General features: G+C 42.0%; 1 protein-coding gene across 6 annotated transcripts in view; it reads left to right on the forward strand.

Annotated features, from left to right (window-relative positions):
- Positions 1–19,038, forward strand: part of NR2C2 (nuclear receptor subfamily 2 group C member 2) — a 115,176-nt gene that overhangs the window by 39,364 nt on the left and 56,774 nt on the right. Inside the window, exon 2 of one of the 6 annotated variants that reach the window (XM_027523495.1) lies at positions 5,888–5,939. The exons of the other annotated variants lie outside the window; for them this stretch is intronic. The gene's annotated coding sequence lies outside the window, so the exon portion shown is untranslated. The remainder of the gene's footprint in view (positions 1–5,887; positions 5,940–19,038) is intronic. 6 annotated transcript variants of the gene reach the window in all.

The raw sequence follows: 19,038 nt of genomic DNA on the forward strand, positions 1-19,038 counted from the left end.
AGTATTCTTAGTTGTAGGTTCTTCTCTTTCATCCCTTTATACATAGATACAGATACACTTCATATATCTTGCCATTCCCTTCTGGCTTGTAGAGTATGTTGGGAAATCAGCTGATAACATTATGGGAGTTCCCTTGTATGTCATTTGTTGTTTTTCCCTTGTTGCTTTTGGTATTTTATCTTTGTCTTTAATGTTTGTCAGTTTGATTCCTGTGTGCCTCAGTGTGCTCCTCCTTGAGCTTATTCTGCCTGGGACTCTCTTACTTCCTGGACTTGGTTGACTGTTGCTTTTTCCATGTTAGGGAAGTTTTCAGCTATTAACTCTTTAACTATTTTCTCGGGGCCTTTCTCTCCCTCTTCCTTCTGGGATCCCTGTAATGCGAATGTTGGTGCCTTTAATGTTGTCTCAGAGCTCTCTTCAGCTGTCTTTTTTTCCCCCTTTCGTTTGTTCTTCTGCATTCTGTTCTGCTGCAGTGATCTCCACCACTCTGTCCTCCAGGCCATATATCCACTCTTCTGCCTTGGTTATCCTGCTGTTGATCTCTTCTAGTATTTTATTCATCTGTTTGTTCGTTAGTTCTTGTAGGTTTTTGGTAAATATTTCTTGCATCTTCTCTATTGTTTTCCTGAGATCTGGATCATCTTCACTATTATTATTCTGAATTCTTCTTCTGGAAAATTGCCTATCTCCACTTTATTTGGTTGTTTTTCTGGGGTTTTATCTTGCCCCTTCATCAGGGACATAACTTTTTGCTTTTTCATCCTGATTAACTTTCTGTAATGTGATTTTTGCTCTAGCCATTGTAGGATTGCAGTTCTTCTTGCTTCTTCTGTCTGCCCTCTGATGGAGGGGTTTGTGTAAAGTTCCAGATGGGAGGAACGGGGGAACACTGTGTCTGCTCTGGTGACAGGGCTGTGCCAGTGAAGCTTTAATCCTGTGTCAGCCGACGGATGGAGTCATCCCCCTCCCTGTTGGTAGCTTCAGTCAGTTCAGTCGCTCAGTTGTGTCCGACTCTCTGCGACCCCACGCTCCGCAGCACACCAGGCCTCCCTGTCCATCACCAACTCCCGGAGCTTGCTCACACTCATATCCATCCAGTTGGTGGTGCCGTCCAACCATCTCATTCTCTGTCATCCCCTTCTCCTGCCCTCAATCTTTCCCAGCATCAGGGTCTTTTCCAGTGAGTCAGTTCTTCGTGTCAGGTGGCCATACTATTGGTGTTTCAGCTTCAGCATCAGTCCTTCCAATGAATATTCAGGACTGATCTCCTTTAGGATGGACTAGTTGGATCTCCTTGTAACCCAAGGGTCTCTCAAGAGTCTTCTCCAACACCACAGTTCAAAAGCATCAATTCTTCAGTGCTCAGCTTTCTTTATAGTCCCAACTCTCACATCCATACATGACTACTGGAAAAACCATAGCCTTGACTAGACAGACCTTTGGCGGCAAAGTAATGTCTCTGCTTTTGAATATGTTGTCTAGGTTGGTCATAGATTTCCTTCCAAGGAGCAAGCGTCTTAATTTCATGGCTGCAGTCACCATCTGCAGTGATTTTGGAGTCCAAGAAAATAAAGGCTGTCTCTGTTTCCACTGTTTCCCCGTCTGTTTGCCATGAAGTGATGGGACCGGATGCCATGATCTTAGTTTTTTGAATGTTGAGTTTTAAGCCAGCCGTTTCCAGCTCTCCTCTTTCCCTTTCATTAAGAGCCCCTTTAGTTCTTCTTCGCTTTCTGCCATAAGGGTGGTGGTAGTTGTTTAGCCTGAAGCAGCCCAGCCCTGGGTCTGTGGGCTCTATGGTATGGTTCGTGGCAACCTCCAAGAGGGCTTCACACCAAGGCGCCCCTTCCCCGCCTGCTGCTGCCAGTGCTCCCTCCCCCATGGCGAGCCCCTGTGACCCGCGCCTGCACAGGAGGCCCTCCAACACTAGGAGGTAGGTCTGGTTCAGTCTCCTGTGGGGTCACTGCTCCTTTCCCCTGGGTCTTGTTTCCCCCAGTCCTGTGTAAGTCCTGTAATCAAATCCCAGTAGCCTTCAGAGTCAGATTCCCTGGGGATTCCCAGTCCCTTTTTTGGAGCCCCAGGCTGGGAAGCCTGACGTGGGGCTCAGAGCCTCTACAACAGTGGGAGGAGTTCCTTGGTATCATCACTCTCCAGTCTGTGGGCCGGCCACCCGGCGGGTATGGGATTTGGTTTTTAACATGCTCGCACCCTCCTTGCTTCTTTGCTGCGGCTTCTTCTTTGTCTTTGGATGTGGGGCACCTTTTTTGGTGGGTTCCAGTGCCCCCCGTCAGGGGCTGCTCAACAGCCAGCTGGGCTTGTGGTGCTCTCGCAGGAGGCGAGCGCACATCCTCCCACTCTGCCATCTTGAACCCGAAGCCCTGGGTGTTTGAAATTTGTTGATTTTCAGTTTGGTCTGGTACTTTCCAGACATTTCCCCAAGTATTTATGTTCGTGTATACGTAACTAGAAATATATAGATTTTTTAAATTTAATGTAAATGGAATCAGACTAGATAGATTTATTTTTCTACAGATTGCTTTAACTGTCAACAGTGATATACATAATTCTTTTACTATCATATTGTTTACATAAGTTACAGCTGTATTTTTTTTTAGCCCCTCTTCTTAGAAGCACATTTAAGTTGCTTCCACAGTTTCTCAAACATAAATAGTGCTGCAGCAGACATCTTTGTCTTTGTTGCCTTCTGGACTCACTTGTGGGTATATTTCTCTAGGCTGGAAGCAGAATTGCTGAATTAAAAGCTATCTAAGTGGCAGACAGAACTTTAATGTGAAAAGATACATACACCTCACTGTTCATAGTAACCCTGTTTACGGTAGCCAAGCCATGGAAGTGAGCTCAGTGCCCACTGAAGATGAATGGCTAAAGATGTGGTGCCTGTATACTGTGAAATGTGAGCCATAAAATAGAGTGAAATACACCGTCTGTAGCAAGCTGGATGGCCCTAGAGATGACCACAGTAAGCGACATAAGTCAGAAACACAGGGTGCCATTACTTTATGTGAATTCTAACATAGGACAGACACGAGCTTGTCTACAAAACTGAAACAGATTCAGACATGGAGAACAGACCTGCGGTTGCCGGGGGAGGGGAGGGGAGGGTAGGGAGTTTGGGACTAGAAGGTGCAGTGTTATATGTCGGATGCATAAATAACATGGTTCTGTGGTATAGCACAGGGAAATACACCAGTATCCTATGATAAATCGTGGTGAAAAGAATATGAAAAAGAGCATATATGTGTAGCCGAATCACTGCTGTGTTGCAGAAATTAACACTGTAAATCAACTGTACTTAAGCAAATTTTTTAAAAAGCTACCTGGTTGGAATTTTATCTTCCAAGTTGATTCTTTTCCTTTTTAAAGTTTTTTTTCTTAATCATGCATTCTTATATGCAAAAAGTAGCTGGGTCAGTGATCAGCTCAGTTGTTAATTCAGCAAGCATTCATTGAGGACATACTGTGGGACTCTTCCTCCTTGGGGTTTTCATTTCTTTCCAACTCAGCCCCCTCTGTTTATTGCAGTATTTTAAAGTCAACCTTTTATTACACCAGCATGATGTTAAGAGGAAATACAACAATTCATATACAAATAACTTTAAAAAAAACATTAATATAGTACAGTAACTATATTCAACAGAAATAAAAGGAAGGCAGTTTATCATGAAGGCAGTATATTATGTAAGTGCTTAGGCGCAGCTGTCGCAGAAGATAGAACGGAGAATTCGGATGGTTGTATGTACTTAAATAACCTGTGACTTAAGAGTAGTAAGAATATGAAGCGTTTTGGGATTTGGAATAAGATTAGTGTTAGAATAAGTGGTGCAAGAGGAAAAGAGGTGATCAGAAGGTGAGGACGTGTGTTGTCTTTGTAGAAGAGCTGCAGTGTGGAGAAGCGTCTTGTCAAAATAATTCCCTCTGCTGTCTCAGAAGAGAACGGTGATGATCTATACCAGAAAATGTCTCCTTTCTTAAAACCTCACTGCATTTGAGGTGTATACGTTTAGTATCTGAAACTTTCAAAAGACTTTGGAGACCATATTTGTTCATTGGTCGCAGGACTGGAGGGTTTGAAACCTTTTTGTCTGCCAAAACATAAAATACAGAAAATCCTAAACATCTTACATAGGGAAAAATAGCATTTTACTGAGGATTGTAGTTTTAACACTGCACTTGATTTCCTCAAGAAACTTGTAATAGAAATGCTGGGGGTTTTTTTTATTATACTACATTGCATTTATATTTATTGCCTCATTTAATCCTCCCAGTATCTGTGAGGAAAGTGATATTAACCTCAAATAAGTAGACAGTCTTAGAACAAGTACAGGACTTACCCAAAGGCACCCAAACAGGAGCCGGCAGAGTGAGATGTTTCCAGGGTCCTGGCTGCCCACTGAGATAATTCCATTTAGATCATAGGTACAGAAACACAGAGCCTCGTTAAACTTCAGTAGCAGTTCTTTAATAGGTAAGGAGATTGAGGAGTATTTTTTTACAGCAGTTTTTAAAACTTTTTATTGGAGTATAGTTGACGTACAATGCTGTGTTAGTTCTGCTTCACAGCAAAGTGAATCAGCTATATATATACATATAGATTTTTTCCCCCATATTGGTCGTTCCAGAGTATCGAGTAGGACCTATACAGCAGCTCCTTACTGTTACCTATTTTGTATCTCTTTTATGTGTAAATAATGTGTATGTGTCGGTCCCAATCTCCAGGTTTATCCCTCTCTCCACTTTCCCGCTTAATAACCGTAAGTCTGTTTTCAATAACTAAGTCTGTTTCTGTTTTGTAGGTAAGTTCATTTGTATCATTTTTTTAAAAAAACTTGATTCTGCATAGGCATTGGAGAAGGAAATGGCAACCCACTCCAGTGTCCTTGCCTGGAGAATCCCAGGAACGGGGGAGCCTGGTGGGCTGCCGTCTGTGGGGTCGCACAGAGCTGGACACGACTGAAGCGACTTAGCAGCAGCGTGAGTGATACATTTGACTGACTTCAGTTCAGTCCAGTTCATTGTGGGCTTTCCTGTTGGCTCAATGGTAAAGAATCTGCCTGCCAGTTCAGGAGATGCAGGTTTGATCCCTGGGTCAGGAAGATTCCTTCCCACTCCAGTATTCTTGTCTGGGAAATCCCATGAACAGCGGAACCTGGTGGTCTGCAATCCATGGGGCTGCAAAAGTGTCAGACAAGACTTAGTGACTGAACGGCAGCAGTGTGTCCCGCACCTTCTTTATCCTTTCTGCTGTGGATGCACATTTATGTTGCTTCCATGTCCTGTCTGTTGTAAATATCGCTGAGGTGAACATTGAGGTGCATGTACCTTTTGAAATTTTGTTTTATTCTGGATATATACCTAGGAGTGGGATTGTTGAGTCATACAGTAACTATTGTCAGTTTTCTAAGGAACCTCCATATTGTTCTCCATAGTGGCCGCACAGGTTTGCCTTCTTGCCAACAGTGTAGGAGGGTTCCCTTTTCTCCACGTCCTCTCCGGCATCTATTCTTTGTAGGTTTTTTGATGGTGACTGTTCTGACTGGTATCAGGTGACACCTCATTGTAGTTTTGATTTACATTTCTCTAATAATTAGTGATATTAAACATCTTTTCAGGAGCTTTTTGGCCATCTGTGTGTCTTCTTTGAAGAAATGTCCATTTCTTGTGTCCATTTTTTTGATGGAGTTGTTTTTGATATTGAGCTGCTTGAGTTGTTTTTATATGTTGAAGAATAATCCCTTGTTGGTCACTTTGTTTGCACATGTTTTGTCCCCTTCTGTGGGTTGTCTTTTCTTCTTGTCTGTGGTTTCCTTTGCTGGGCAGTAACTTTTACGTTTAATCAGGTCCCATCTTGTTTTTATTTTCGTTCCTCTAGGAGGAGCATCCAGAAGGTCCTGCCGCGACTCGTGTGAGAGTTTTCTGCACAGGTAGATTCTGAGTTCTACAGTGTCTGGTCTTACATTTAGGTCTGTAATCCATTTTGAGTTTATTTTTTTGTAAGGTGTTAGAGAATGTTCTAATTTCATCTTCTATATGCAGCTGACCAGTTTTCTCAGCATCACTTATTGGCAAGGTACAGTATTTTCTGCATTGTTTCTTTTTGCCTCCTCTGTCGTAGATTAGATGACCATGGGTGCCAGAGAGTGGGTTTATCTCTGAACTTTGTTTCCTGTGCCATTGATCTGTATTTCTGTTTTTGTGCCAGTACCATACTATATTTGATTACTGTAGCTTTGTAATACAGTCTGAAGTCAGGAAGCTTGATTCCTCCATCTCTGTTTTTCTTTCTCAAGATTACTTTAGCAACCTGGAGTCTTTTCTGTTTAATAACAAACTGTAAAATTTTTTTGTCTAATTATGTGAAAAATGCTACCGGTGATTTGATAGGGATTGCATTGAACCTGTAGATGACTTTGGGTAGTCTAGTCATTTTGACAATATTGATCGCTTCCAATCCAAGAACATGGTCTGTCTCTCCGTGTTGGTGTCATCCTTGATTTCTTTCATAAGTTATCTTATAGTACAGTATGTTTTTATATTTCATCTTACCAAAAAAGATGGAAAAGCTTTCCTTGTTCTTTCTTGAATGGGTAGAAGCTTTTCTTTTAAAAATGAAGAAAAGAAGAACACAGTTATTGCAGACTTTGGATGGAAAATAAGATTCATTGTACTAAATTCTAGCAATATTTGCTGGTTGTAGAAGGTAACTTTGTTTTGGAAACAGTTTTTTGTCGTTCTGTTGTTTTGGCCACACTGCTTACCTTACGGGGTTTAGTTCCCCAAGCAGGCGCTGAACCTGGACTCTTGGCAGTGAGAATGCCACTGGACTGCCAGGAAGTTCCCTGCAAACAGTTTGTTCCTTTTTTTCTTTTTTCTTTTTACTATAAAAGTGATACAACATTCTGAAAGTTTTGAAAAAGAAGAAAACTGTATGTCTTTCATTTTGACACATTTGACACACATTTGCTGACAAACATCCGTCTATTCAAAGCTATGGTTTTTCCAGTAGTCACGTATGGATGTGAGAGTTGGACCATAAAGAAAAGTCACTAACTTTTTATTACTTTATCAATCACCTCCCTATAAAAAAATAGAATGGCCACTTCTACTTCTATCTCTGTCATTGTCTATCCTCAATTTTATTTTCCTCCGTGATGCTTAACACCATCTGACAAATGTATACTTGTTTACCTGTCACATGAAATGTAACTTCCAGAAAAAGGCAGGAACTTTGTCTCATTTGCTGTTGTTCTCCACCCCCTAATACCCCCTGTCTAAAACTGGAACGTAGTAAGCACTCAGTGTTAAGATTTCTTTTTAAAATGAACAGACATGTAGTTTTTGATCTTTTTTGAGTGTCATCCAGTTGTAATCATCCTGTGCATACAACTTTGTATCTTTTGATCACTTTCATGTTAATTTCACAGACTAAAGGTCATCATTCTTTTTGTAGATTGCTACATGGAATGTATGACCATCATTTTTCGTAGCTACATAATTATGTATCAAGGGAGCATAGCATAATTCACTAACCCATCTCCTAGTTTGGGACATTCATTTCTGACTTTTCTGTAATATAAATTAACACTGATAAAAAAAATATATCCATGCTATATCAGTCAGTGGCTACAGCTGTGAAATTCAAAGACGCTTGCTCCTTGGAAGAAAAGCTATAACAAACCTCAACAGTATTAAAAAGCAGAGAAGTTACTTTGCCGACAAAGGTCCGTCTAGTCAAAGCTATAGTTTTTGCAGTAGTCATGTATGCATGTGAGAGTTGGACCATAAGAAACACCAAAGAATTGATGCGTTGGAACTGTGGTGTTGGAAAAGACTCTTGAGAGTCCCTTGGACTGCAAGGAGATCCAACCAGTCCATCCTAAAGGAGATCAGTCCTGGGTGTTCATTGGAAGGAGTGATGCTAAAGCTGAAATTCCCAATACTTGGGTCATCTGATGCGAAGAACTGACTCCTTGGAAAAGACTCTGATGCTGGGCAAGATTGAAGGCGGGAGGAGAAGGGGACCACAGAGGATGAGGTGGTTGGATGGCATCACTGACTGAATGGACATGAGTTTGAGCAAGCTCCGGGAGTTGGTGATGGACAGGGAGGCCTGGTGTGCTGCAGTCCATGGGTACAGTCAGACAGTACATACAGTCAAGAAATCTAATAGCAAATACATTAGAAACCAGCTGTCGGTGATTATTTATTTATTTTCTGGACATTTTTATTTTTAACTTTTTAAACACAAAAAACATTTTGTATTGGGGGATAGCCGATTAACCATGTTGTGACAGTTTCCGGTGGACAGTGAAGGGACTCAGCCATACATACACACGTGTTCATCTTCCCCAAACTCGCCTCCCGGTGAGGCTGTCGCATGACACTGAGCTGAGCTCCATGTGCTATACAGAAGGTTTTTGTTGTTGGTGGTCATTTTAAATACAGCAGTGTAAACATGACCTTCCCGAGGTCCTTAACTATCCCTTCCCTCCGGCAACCATGAGTTCATTTTCTAAGTCTGTGTGTCTCTTTCTGATTTTGTAAGTACATTCGTTTATATCATTTCTTTTTAGATTTCACATATAAGGAATATCATATGATATTTCTCCTCCTCTGTCAGACTGACTTCCCTCAGTGTGACACTCTCTAGGTCCCTCCATATTGCCGCAAATGGCCTTATTTCATTCTGTTTTAATGGCTGAGTACAGTTCCGTCGGATGTATGTGCCACAACTTCTTTATCCATTCCTCTGTTGATGGACATTTAGGTGGTCTCCATGTCTTGGCTGCTGTAAACAGCACAGCAGTGAGCACTGGGGTGCATGTATCCTTTCAAACCATAGTTTTCTCCAGATGTATGTGCAGGAGTGGAGTTGTCGAATCATACGTTACGTTTATTTTTAATTTAAATAGAAGTAAGATTCTCAAAAAGCATTGAGTTAAAATATATGTGAGGATGGATGGACAACTTATTTGAGAGAGTTACCAAGAGGGCTGGAGAAATAGCTCTGCAGCTAGACACGACACGCAGATCTCACAGAAGAGTTGGTCTGATGCTGTGACTGCACACCACACCACCGAGGCCAGGCATGGGGCTCCTGCTGCTGCTGCGGTGTTGTCTGAGCCTGATTGACACCTGGCCCTCCTCCAAGGGAACCCAGACCTGCAGTATCTGCTTTATCTGCGAGTATCTGCCTTATCTGAACCCCTGAGAGAGGAATTTCCTATATTCCCTAGAAAAATAATACAGGATTACACACTGTCAGAGTTATTTCTGTATTTAGGATGGTTTATGTAGGGTGGATTCCTGAAAGTAGAATCACCAGTCCACGGGACATGAACAAAATTTTTGATGAGAAGATCAGACCTGTTGACCTCAACAGTTGAGTCTGTAGCTTTTTACTTCCTTGGAGTAATCTTTCCTTGAATGTGTCGTTTATTGGCTATACTTAGTGAACTGAGTTTTTTAGAACTTTAGTTCTTGATATGGAAGGACTTTTAATTTGATCTCTCCTTTCAAGAGGAAAGATGATTCTCTTTTAAGAGAATCATCTTTCCTCTTGATTGGGTGCCTAGATTTGTGCTAGAATCTGAAAAATGGATGGCATATTCTTTCAAATTAGATTGTTTTAAGTTAGTACACATAGAAACTTGGGGTGTGGAAATTCTTTATTCATGGCAGTGTGAACTTAGTTTTTCCAAAGTTCCTTCTTTCAATCCCATGCCCCCATCCTACATAAAAGTAAACATCCATGTGCTTCTTCCTGCCCTTGCCCTAGGCTTTCTTGTATTTGGTTTGGTTTTGGTGATGGACCAGCATTCACTCTGCTTAAAACCGGAGGCAAGTGCTCTTAGCTCCCCACCCCAGGAGCTCCCTTTCCTCTGTGGCCTTGGGGAGAATGGAGAGGCTTAGATTCGAAGCCATTCCACAGTCACTCACCTGCTCTGACTACACCTTCTTCCTCACCAGAATCGGAGGCGCTTCCTGTGCCTATTACATATTGGGTGGATGTAGGAAGCCTAGCCCAGTGCTTGTTATTCCTGTGGGTGTTTTCATATGTAATGCAGACGGTTATGTTGCTGCCTTTTGCTTTCAGGGAAGGAGGAACTTGTAAAGACCCTGTGTCTTTACTTAATCTACTGCGGTGTTGAAAATGCTGTGTGCAGACCTTGGTATTTCCGAGTTCTTCAAGGATTCCCTTTACCCCTTATAGTTTTAAAACTGAGTTGGTTGCACCCCATGGTAACATTCTCCTGAGCCCCCTGTTCAGGAAAGGTGGTCTGGGGTGTGGGTTGGAGGGGTGGCATGTAGCAAAGGCAGCAATCTAGGTGAAGGGAGAACTTTGAAAAGCAAAATGCATCTTCCCTAAAAACAATTAATCATATTATTAGACAAACGGCTTCAGCAGCTGGTGAAACAGCAGGAACATGTCAATTTTGCTTCCTTAGTTACCCAGAGTGATCGTGCACTTGACCTTCAGCAGAGCAGGGTCATAGAGAGGGCATCTTTAAACAGCTCTGTCTGGTTTTGGCAAATGGAATCTGCACTGGCAGTTTGAAGCACATGCCCATGAGTTCCCCCCATGAACCCCTGGCTCTTTTGGTTGGACTGTCTGGCTGGGGAAGTTGCTGAGAAAAAATGTAAATAAAGCTGCAGAGAGCCGTTGGCATGGTAAGTGCAGTGTCCTGCAGAAAAACAAGAGTCATTTTTGCAGCCTTTTCTTTTCGTCTGTTTCTGGAGGGAGCCTTCTTGTGATGCGGTGTGTTTCACAGGCACTTGTTTTTCGAGCAGTTGGTGAAATAGCCGTGGAGTTAGATGCCTGCTGTGTATTTGAAGGAAGCTGATTTAGTGTCTGTTCTGTGCTTAGCGCCTAGCAAGTTACTTCTTCATGGGAACTTGGATCTGGACGTGCTGGGTAGATTCAAGTGGGGCAAGAGCTGTTTGTTTCTTATTTTTCAGCAGGTTAATCTGCTTCTGAGCAGAGAGTGAACCCCGCCGCTCTTACACACCTCCTTGTTTTGTATGATCGGGGGCAGTCCTCACTGATTTTGGATCTTTGTATTTGTGCTAAATTTAGGGCTGTAGTCTTTTATCTTTTTAAATATACTATCAACTTGAAAATTTTAAAATGGTCGATCAGTTCTGACGTAAATGAGGCTGATTTATAATACCGAGAGGCTTTAGTATACAGAAGAGCTGGCTTTGCCACTCCTCAGGAGATGTCGTTCTTTAGAAACATGGACACTGGAAGCTTCTAGCCCTTTGTAGGAGGTGACGGCGTGCACTTTGAAGACCAACAGGCTCCTCCGGCTTCTTCCCTCTGGTGTAAGCTGCCGCACTAAGGTTAATTCTTTGCCCATTGACCCTTCACCGTACTTATTATTTCATGGTCCTTCGAAATAAAAATAAAAGCAGGATGTGGTACATTTCAGTCAGGCTGGTGGTGTCTCCTGCCTGAAACCCTTTACCCACTTAGGCGGTTGTTTACTTGTTCATCATTTCCTAGGAATGTTAAGGAGAAGCTGGAAGCCCCTGATTGAGATTGGTTGCATGTTGGGTCTACATGATCTGTCGTCGTCCCCCCCCCACCCCCCGCCCCGCCCCCCGACGGTGTGAAGTGGCCATTCTATTTTTTATAGGGAGGTGATTGATAAAGTAATAAAAAGTTAGTGACTTTTCTTTATGGTCCAACTACCCATAACCCATAGGAATGTTGTAGCCGAAAATTGAAATGAGGAATCATTGTAGATTTAGAAATTTAGTTTTTTCTTAATTAGCTGACTGCTGTGGGCATTCTCTTCAACCTAGATATTCATAGCAAATGCCTAATACAGAACTTTTTCCTAAGAATTTCCCCCCCTCACTCCCCAAAAAAATGCGCGCAAGGCAGTGTCATGTTATGGTAAAAGAGAGATGGTTCTCACTCGAGAGCAAAAATCCATGTGCTTTTCCCATCAGCCTCATACATTCACATGTGTTGGTGGAACCAGTACGCTTTGGTTTATTTATATAAGAAACTGCCAGGGCAGACACTGTGGGGTACCTGCAGAATGTTTAGTTAGCAGATAGATACAAGAGTGGAATAAAACAAAAAAAAGCCTAGGCAGAGTCCCAGGATCAAGGACTGTAAAAATGACTTGTTGTTTATTCCTGAAGTTAAAAACTGTTCCTCTCTAACCAGTCATTGTGGGCCTAGTGTGTGCCTGGCCTGAGGCGTCAGAGGCTGTCCCTTCGGGCCTCTGAGCAGCTGCTGGGCGGGCCCTGGGCTGAGGGCTTGGATGCAGCTGCTCTGGGAGCCCCGAGCTGGACTTGGGCACCAGCCCCCGGGTCCAGGGAGGGAGCTGTCCAGAGGAGCAAGGCTTTCATGAACTCTTTAGGCAGGAAACAAGCATTCGTGTGTTGCGTAACCATGGTTCACTTTAGAAAGGATGTGAAACGGAACCACCTATTTACTCTGTAAGCACAAGTCGGAGACCGTACTCTGAAGAACTGTATCCGAACGTGCTTTCACACCCTCCTTGCTCATGGTTTAGTTGAGTCCTTTGGACTGGCAGTTTTCTGGCAAAGTGCAAGTGCTCTGGCCAGGTATAACACACCTGGGTGTTGCCAGGCGTTTACAGTCACTGTGAGCTGATGGGCTGGAGCAGATGCAAGAGGGGAGAAGTCGGCTAAGGGGGAGGGCCACGACGTACTTTGGGCACTAAAAAGGGAGGCTGGAAAGGAGATGCTTACACTGGTCAGAAATGTATCTAATGTTCTTATGGCTTGTTACGAAATTGACTGTTGTTTTTCTTTTAATTGTTATTTATTTACTTTTGCCTGTGCTGGGTCTTTGTGGCTGTGCACAAGCGCGCGTGGTGGCGAGTGGGGGCTACCCTCCAGTTGCGCTGCTGCTCGTTTGGCGGCTTGTTGTGGAGCGTGAGCGTGGGCTTCAACAGTTGCAGCGTGCGGGCTCAGCGGTCGCAGCTCCTGGGCTCTAGAGTAGTTGTGGCACGTGGGCTTAGTTGCTCTGCGGCATGAGGGATCTTCCTTGATTAGGGACCCTAACCATGTCCCTGAGTTGATGGGTGGACTTTCAACCACTGTCCCACCAGGAGAGTCCCCAAATGGACTTTTTATCATTGTGCGAAATGATTTTCAACAGAATGCTTGGGGGAAAAAAATAGATGGCCTGCTTTGATGTCTGATCATAGTATTAGGCTTTTAAATTCACACAGCTGCAAGAATTTCTGAGGGATCCCATCATGACATCACTTTGCCTTCAAGCTGAATCATATCTAAAAACTACCCCTGGTACCACTGGAACACACTTCCTCTCTAAAGGTCTTAGGGGTAAGGGATCTGAAGTGTTTTTCCCTTTCATCTGTCAGTTCTAAAGTTAGGCATCCTTCTCTGAATCCCAGGGATATTTAAGACTGTTCACCCAATCTTACTTTATTACTGAGCTACAGGGAGCCCATCACCAGCATGATGCTTGCCCCCATCAGCAAATTTGTGGAGGTCTTTGCGCTTCTCATGTGAAAGGAATTAGAAGCTTTAGAAGCATCTCCCTTTATGTGAAGGAACTAGAATCGAGGGGGTTTATACTATAGCTCAGGCAGGCTCAGAAAGCTGCAAGTAGTCTTGCTGCCCAGCCCACACTCCTCCCCTATTGCCATCCATCCCCACCCCCAAGTGCAGGAAAGGCAGGGCCCTTTCTGCTTGCCATGCATCCCCAGCACACAGCCACAGAGGGGCAAGGTCAGCGCTACTGACTTAGAATGCTTCTCTGAGTCCCTGTGAAATACTTTTTGAATGCTGTTATTTTTTTTAAATAAAGTCTTTATTGTAGTATAACATACCTGTGTTCACAGTTCATAAATGTGTAACACAATGAATGAATAGGAATTACGCTGCTGTGAATATTCATGTACACATTTTTACATGGGCATATATTTTCTTTGCTCTGGTATATATATCTGGAAGTGGAATTGCTGAATCATATGGCAACTCTGTGTTTAACCACTTGAAGAACTGACAGTTTCCCAAAGTGTACCATTTTATATTCCAACAGTAGTATATGAGAGTTCCAGTTTCTCCACGTCCTTGCCAGCACTTACCTTCTTTTTCATTATAACCATCCTAATGGGTATGAAATGATATTTTAATGTGGTTTTGATTTGCATTTCCCTAATGACTGATGATGTTGAACAATGTTTATGGGCTTGTTGGCCATCTGTGTATCTTTGGAGAAATGTTTGTTCAGCTCCTTTGCCCATTTTTTCTTTTTTTAAAATGTATTTATGTTTTAATTGAAGGATAATTGCTTTATAGAATTGTTTTCTGTCAGATATTAACATGAATCAGCCACAGGTATACATATATCCCCTCCCTCTTGAACCTCCCCCCACCCCCATCTCCCTCCCCATCCCACCCCTCTAGGTTGATACAGAGCCCCCCTTTGAGTTCCCTGAGACATACAGCAAATTCCCATTGGCTATCTATTTCACATATGGTGATGGAAGTTTCCATGTTTCTCTCTCCATACGTCTCACCCACTCTTCCCCTCTTCCTGTGTCCATAAGTCTGTTCTGTATGTCTGTTTCTCCATTGCTGCCTTGCAAATAAATTTATTGGTACCTTCTTTCTAGATTCCATATATATACATTAGTATACAATATTTATCTTTCTGACTTACTTCACTCTGTATAATAGGCTCTAGGTTCATCCACCTCATTAGAACTGACTCAAATGTGTTCCTTTTTATGGCTGAGTAATATTCCCTTGTGTATATGTACCACAGCTTCTATATCCATTCATCTGTCGATGGACATCTAGGTTGCTTCCATGTTCTAGCTGTTGTAAATAGTGTTGCAGTGAGCAATCGGATACATGTGTCTCTTTCAGTTTTGGTTTCCTCAGGGTATATGCCTAGGAGTGGGATTGCTGGGTCATCTGGTGGTGTTACTCCTAGTTTTTTAAGGAATATCTATACCATCTTCCATAGTGGCTGTATCAGTTTATATTCCCACCAGCAGCACAAGAGGGTTCCCTTTTCTCCACACCCTCTCCAGCGTTTACTGTTTGTAGACTTTTTGACGATGGCCATTCTGACCAGTGTGAGGTGATGCCTCATTCTAGTTTTGATTTGCCTTTCTCTAATAATGAGTGATGTGGAACATCTTTTCATGTGTTTGTTAGCCCTCTGTGTGTGGTCTTTGGAGAAATGTCTGTTTAGTAGGTCTTTTTCCCACTTTTTGATTGGGTTGTTTTTCTGTATTGAGTTGTATGAGCAGCTTGTGTATTTTGGAAATTAATCCTTTGTCAGTTGTTTCATTTTGCTATTGTTTTCTCCCATTCTGAGGGTTGATTTTCACCTTGTTTGTAGTTTCCTTTGCTGTTCATTTGCTCATTTTTAAATTTTTTTTGATATCTAATTGTAAGGGTTGATTAACCATATATTATAAAAATACAAGTCCTTATCAGATATGATTTACAAATATTTTCTCTCATTCTGTGGGTTACTTTTTACTTTATAGTTGTCCTTTGAAGCACAAAAGTTTTAAACTTTGACAGAGTTTATCTTTTCTCTCTTTTGCTTTAAGTATAATAGCTAAGAAATCATTGCCTGTAATCAAGGTCATGAAGATCTACACCTTTGTTTTCTAATCTGTGTGTATAATGTGAGGTAGAATTTAATATATTTTTTATAAAAAGAAAAGAAATTTCTGTTCAAGGAAAGTCTCAGCAGTACAATTAATCATGTGTAACAAAGATATTTATACACTGTTTATAACTCAGGCTTTAGAAAAACATTTTCAGGAAGTTTGTGATATTACTAATAGCAACTATGTACTAAATAAATAGCATTAATACTTAGCATATTATTTATTAACCCTCTCATCAATCCCATAAAGTAGTAACAATATGTCCACGTTTAATTTGAGGAAACTGAAGTTTAGAGGGTTAAGGGACTTTATCAGGGTGACGGTACGTGTTTCAGAGCCTAGGTTTATCTAATTCCTTGCGTATGGGTACTCAAATAGTGCTGATTGCTTTAAAACTTCTGAAGAGTAAAGTGAGTCAGAAAGGCAGCATATTATTCTATCGGTTAAGAATTCAAAGGATCTGAAATGGGTAGAATTAACTTACAGAGTAGTAATAGACTCAGCCAGAATTCTAAATGTTCATTATTAAAGACGGATTTAATTCCTGTGCACTGACAAAGTGACTGGCCAGCCTTTTTTTAATCAGAAATAAACAGAGCTAACAGATGGTGTAGGTGGATGCTGGGCGATACATTCTGTAAGGTTTAAGCCTCATCACACTCTCCTGTCTTAACCAAGAGAAAACTAATTGATATGAAGCATTTTGTCAACTAAAAATCACTATGAGAATATTGCATTCTGGGTTTGGGGTGGTTTTTTTTTGGTCTTTTTAAAATAATGTATTTTGGGCTGTGCTAGGTCTTCATTGCTGAAGGCAAGCTTTCTCCGGTTGCAGCAAGTGGGGCTACTCTTGGTAGCTGTGTATGGGCTTCTACTGGCTTCTTGAGTTGCCAGGCACAGGCTGTAGGCACACAGGCTCAGTGAGCGGCTCAGGAGCCCAGAGCACGCGGGCCTCAGGAGTTGGCTCGCGTGGGCTCGGTTCTTGTGGCTCCCAGGCTCCAGAGCAGGGGCGCAGTAGGTGTGACGCACAGGCCTGGTTTCTCCACAGCGTGCGGAGCCTTCCCGGGGCAGGGACTGAGCCTGGGTCCCTGCAGTGCCAGGAGGAGTCCTGTCCACTTGCGCCACCGGGCGGTCCCATTCTGTTGTCTTTCTGTGGTGAACTTTTTGTTGGTGAAATTAATGCTTATGAAAGAAAAAGTTTTTCCTAACCACCCCAATAATTCATCATGCTATGCTTTATAAAATTTATAAATTTTATAATTTATAAAAGAGATATAATTCACTTCCCATAAATTTCACCCCTTTCAAGTGTACAGTTTAGTAAGTTTCACAAGGTTGTACAGCCATTACCACTATCTAATTCTAAAACATTTTCATCATTTTAAAAAGAAATTCCATTGAATTCCCTGGCTGTCCTATGGTTAGGTCTCCGCACTTTCACTGCCGAGGGCCTGGTTCAGTCTCTCACTGGGGATCTGAGATGCACCAAGCTGCTGTTTTTGTTAGGGGGCTATCTATTAGACGTTATTGCCCCTTCCCCGTCCTTCCAGTGCCTGAGAACCACTGATGCACCTTCTGTCCCTCTGCGTTGCCTACTCTGGACTGTTGTGTAAATGAAATTATACAATACATGGACTTCTGTGGCGTGCTGCACATGTTCATCCGTGGTGTAGCATGTCCCAGTCTGAAGTCCTTTTTATTGCCAAAGAGTACTCGATTGCATGCATACACCGTGTTTTCTTTATTCATTCATCAATTAGCAGATACTCGATTGTTTTTACTTTTGAGTGATTATGAATGATGCTGATATGAACATTTCTGTCCAGGATGGTTGTAGATATATATTTGCCTTTCTCTGGAGTATATACCTAGGAGTGCAGTTGTAGGTTCACATGGCCCCTTTGAGAATTGGCCAGACTGTTTGCAAAGAAGGTCTGCCACTCTGTATCCCCTCTAGCAGTGCACTAGAGTTCCAGTTTCTCTGCATCCTGGTCAGCACTTGCCATTGTCCATCTTTTGGATTGTAGTCATCCAAATGGGTGTGAAGTGATGTCTTGTTGTGGGTTTAAATTTAATTTCCTTAGTAACTAATGATGTTGAGCCTTTCATATGCTACTGGTCATTTGTATATCTTCTTGGGAGACATTTCCATTCACCTCCTTTGCCTCTTTTTTAAAAAAGTATTAAGTTGTTATAAATAGTTCTTTATAGTCTGTATGTACATGTCCATGTCTTAGGTACACTACCTGCAAAATGTTTCTCCTATTTTATAGACTGTCTTTCCACTTTCTAAATCATATCCCTTGAAGCACAAAACTGTAATTTTGATGGTGGCCACTTCATCTGTTTTTGTTGTTGTTGTTGTTGATTATGCTTTGGTGTCATATTGAGGGAACTATCACCTAATCCCAGTTCACAAAGAGTTACACCTATATTTTCTTCTAAGAATTTATAGTTTTAGCTCTTACATTTAATACTTTGATCCATTTTGAGTTAATTTTTCCTGTTTTTAAAATATGAAATATAATATTTACTACTTTATGTATACAGGTCAGTAGTATTAAATACACTCATAATGTTGTGCAGCATCCACCACCATCCATCTCCATAACTTCTCTTCATCTTGTAAAACAAACTTTGTATCCATTAAACACTAATGCCCATTGCCATCTCCTCTTTGAACCACCACTCTACTCTCTAATCTCTAAGAATCTGACTACTCAGTGTTTCACTAAGTGAGTATGTGCTAACTCACTTCAGTGGTATCTGACTCTATGATCTTATGGACTGTAGCCCACCAGGCTGCTCTGTCCATGGGATTCTCCAGGCAAGAATACTGGAGTGGGTTGCCATATTCTTCACCTGGGGATCTTCCCTATCCAGAAATAGAACCCATGTCTCTTCAGTCTCCCACCCTGGCAGGTGGATTACCACTAGTACCACCAGGGAAGCCCAAGGGTCACCACTCTTCCTTTCTGTCTCGAAGAATTTGACTACTCTCAATATTTCACCTACGTGAAATTATACAATAGTTGGTTGTCTTTTTGTGAGTGGCTTATTTCACTTAACATAATGTCCTCTAAGTTCATCTGTGTTGGAGCATGTGCCAGAATCTCCTTACTTTAAAAAGCAGAATAATATTCCATTGTATGAACATGTCACATTTTGTTTATCTGTACACGGACACTTCGGTTGCTTCCACCTCTTGACTTTCATGAATCCTGCCGCTGCAAATGTGTGTACAAATACCTCTTGGAGGCACTGCTTTCAATTCTTTGTTTTGATAGTAGCCATTACACTGAGTATGAGATAGCATCTTGCAGGTTTGATTTTTTTTTTATTTCCCCAATGAATTGTGATGTTGATCAACCTTTCA

Source organism: Bos indicus x Bos taurus, chromosome 22 (genome assembly GCF_003369695.1).
Source record: "Bos indicus x Bos taurus breed Angus x Brahman F1 hybrid chromosome 22, Bos_hybrid_MaternalHap_v2.0, whole genome shotgun sequence".
In the NCBI taxonomy this organism is placed as follows: Eukaryota; Metazoa; Chordata; class Mammalia; order Artiodactyla; family Bovidae; genus Bos; species Bos indicus x Bos taurus.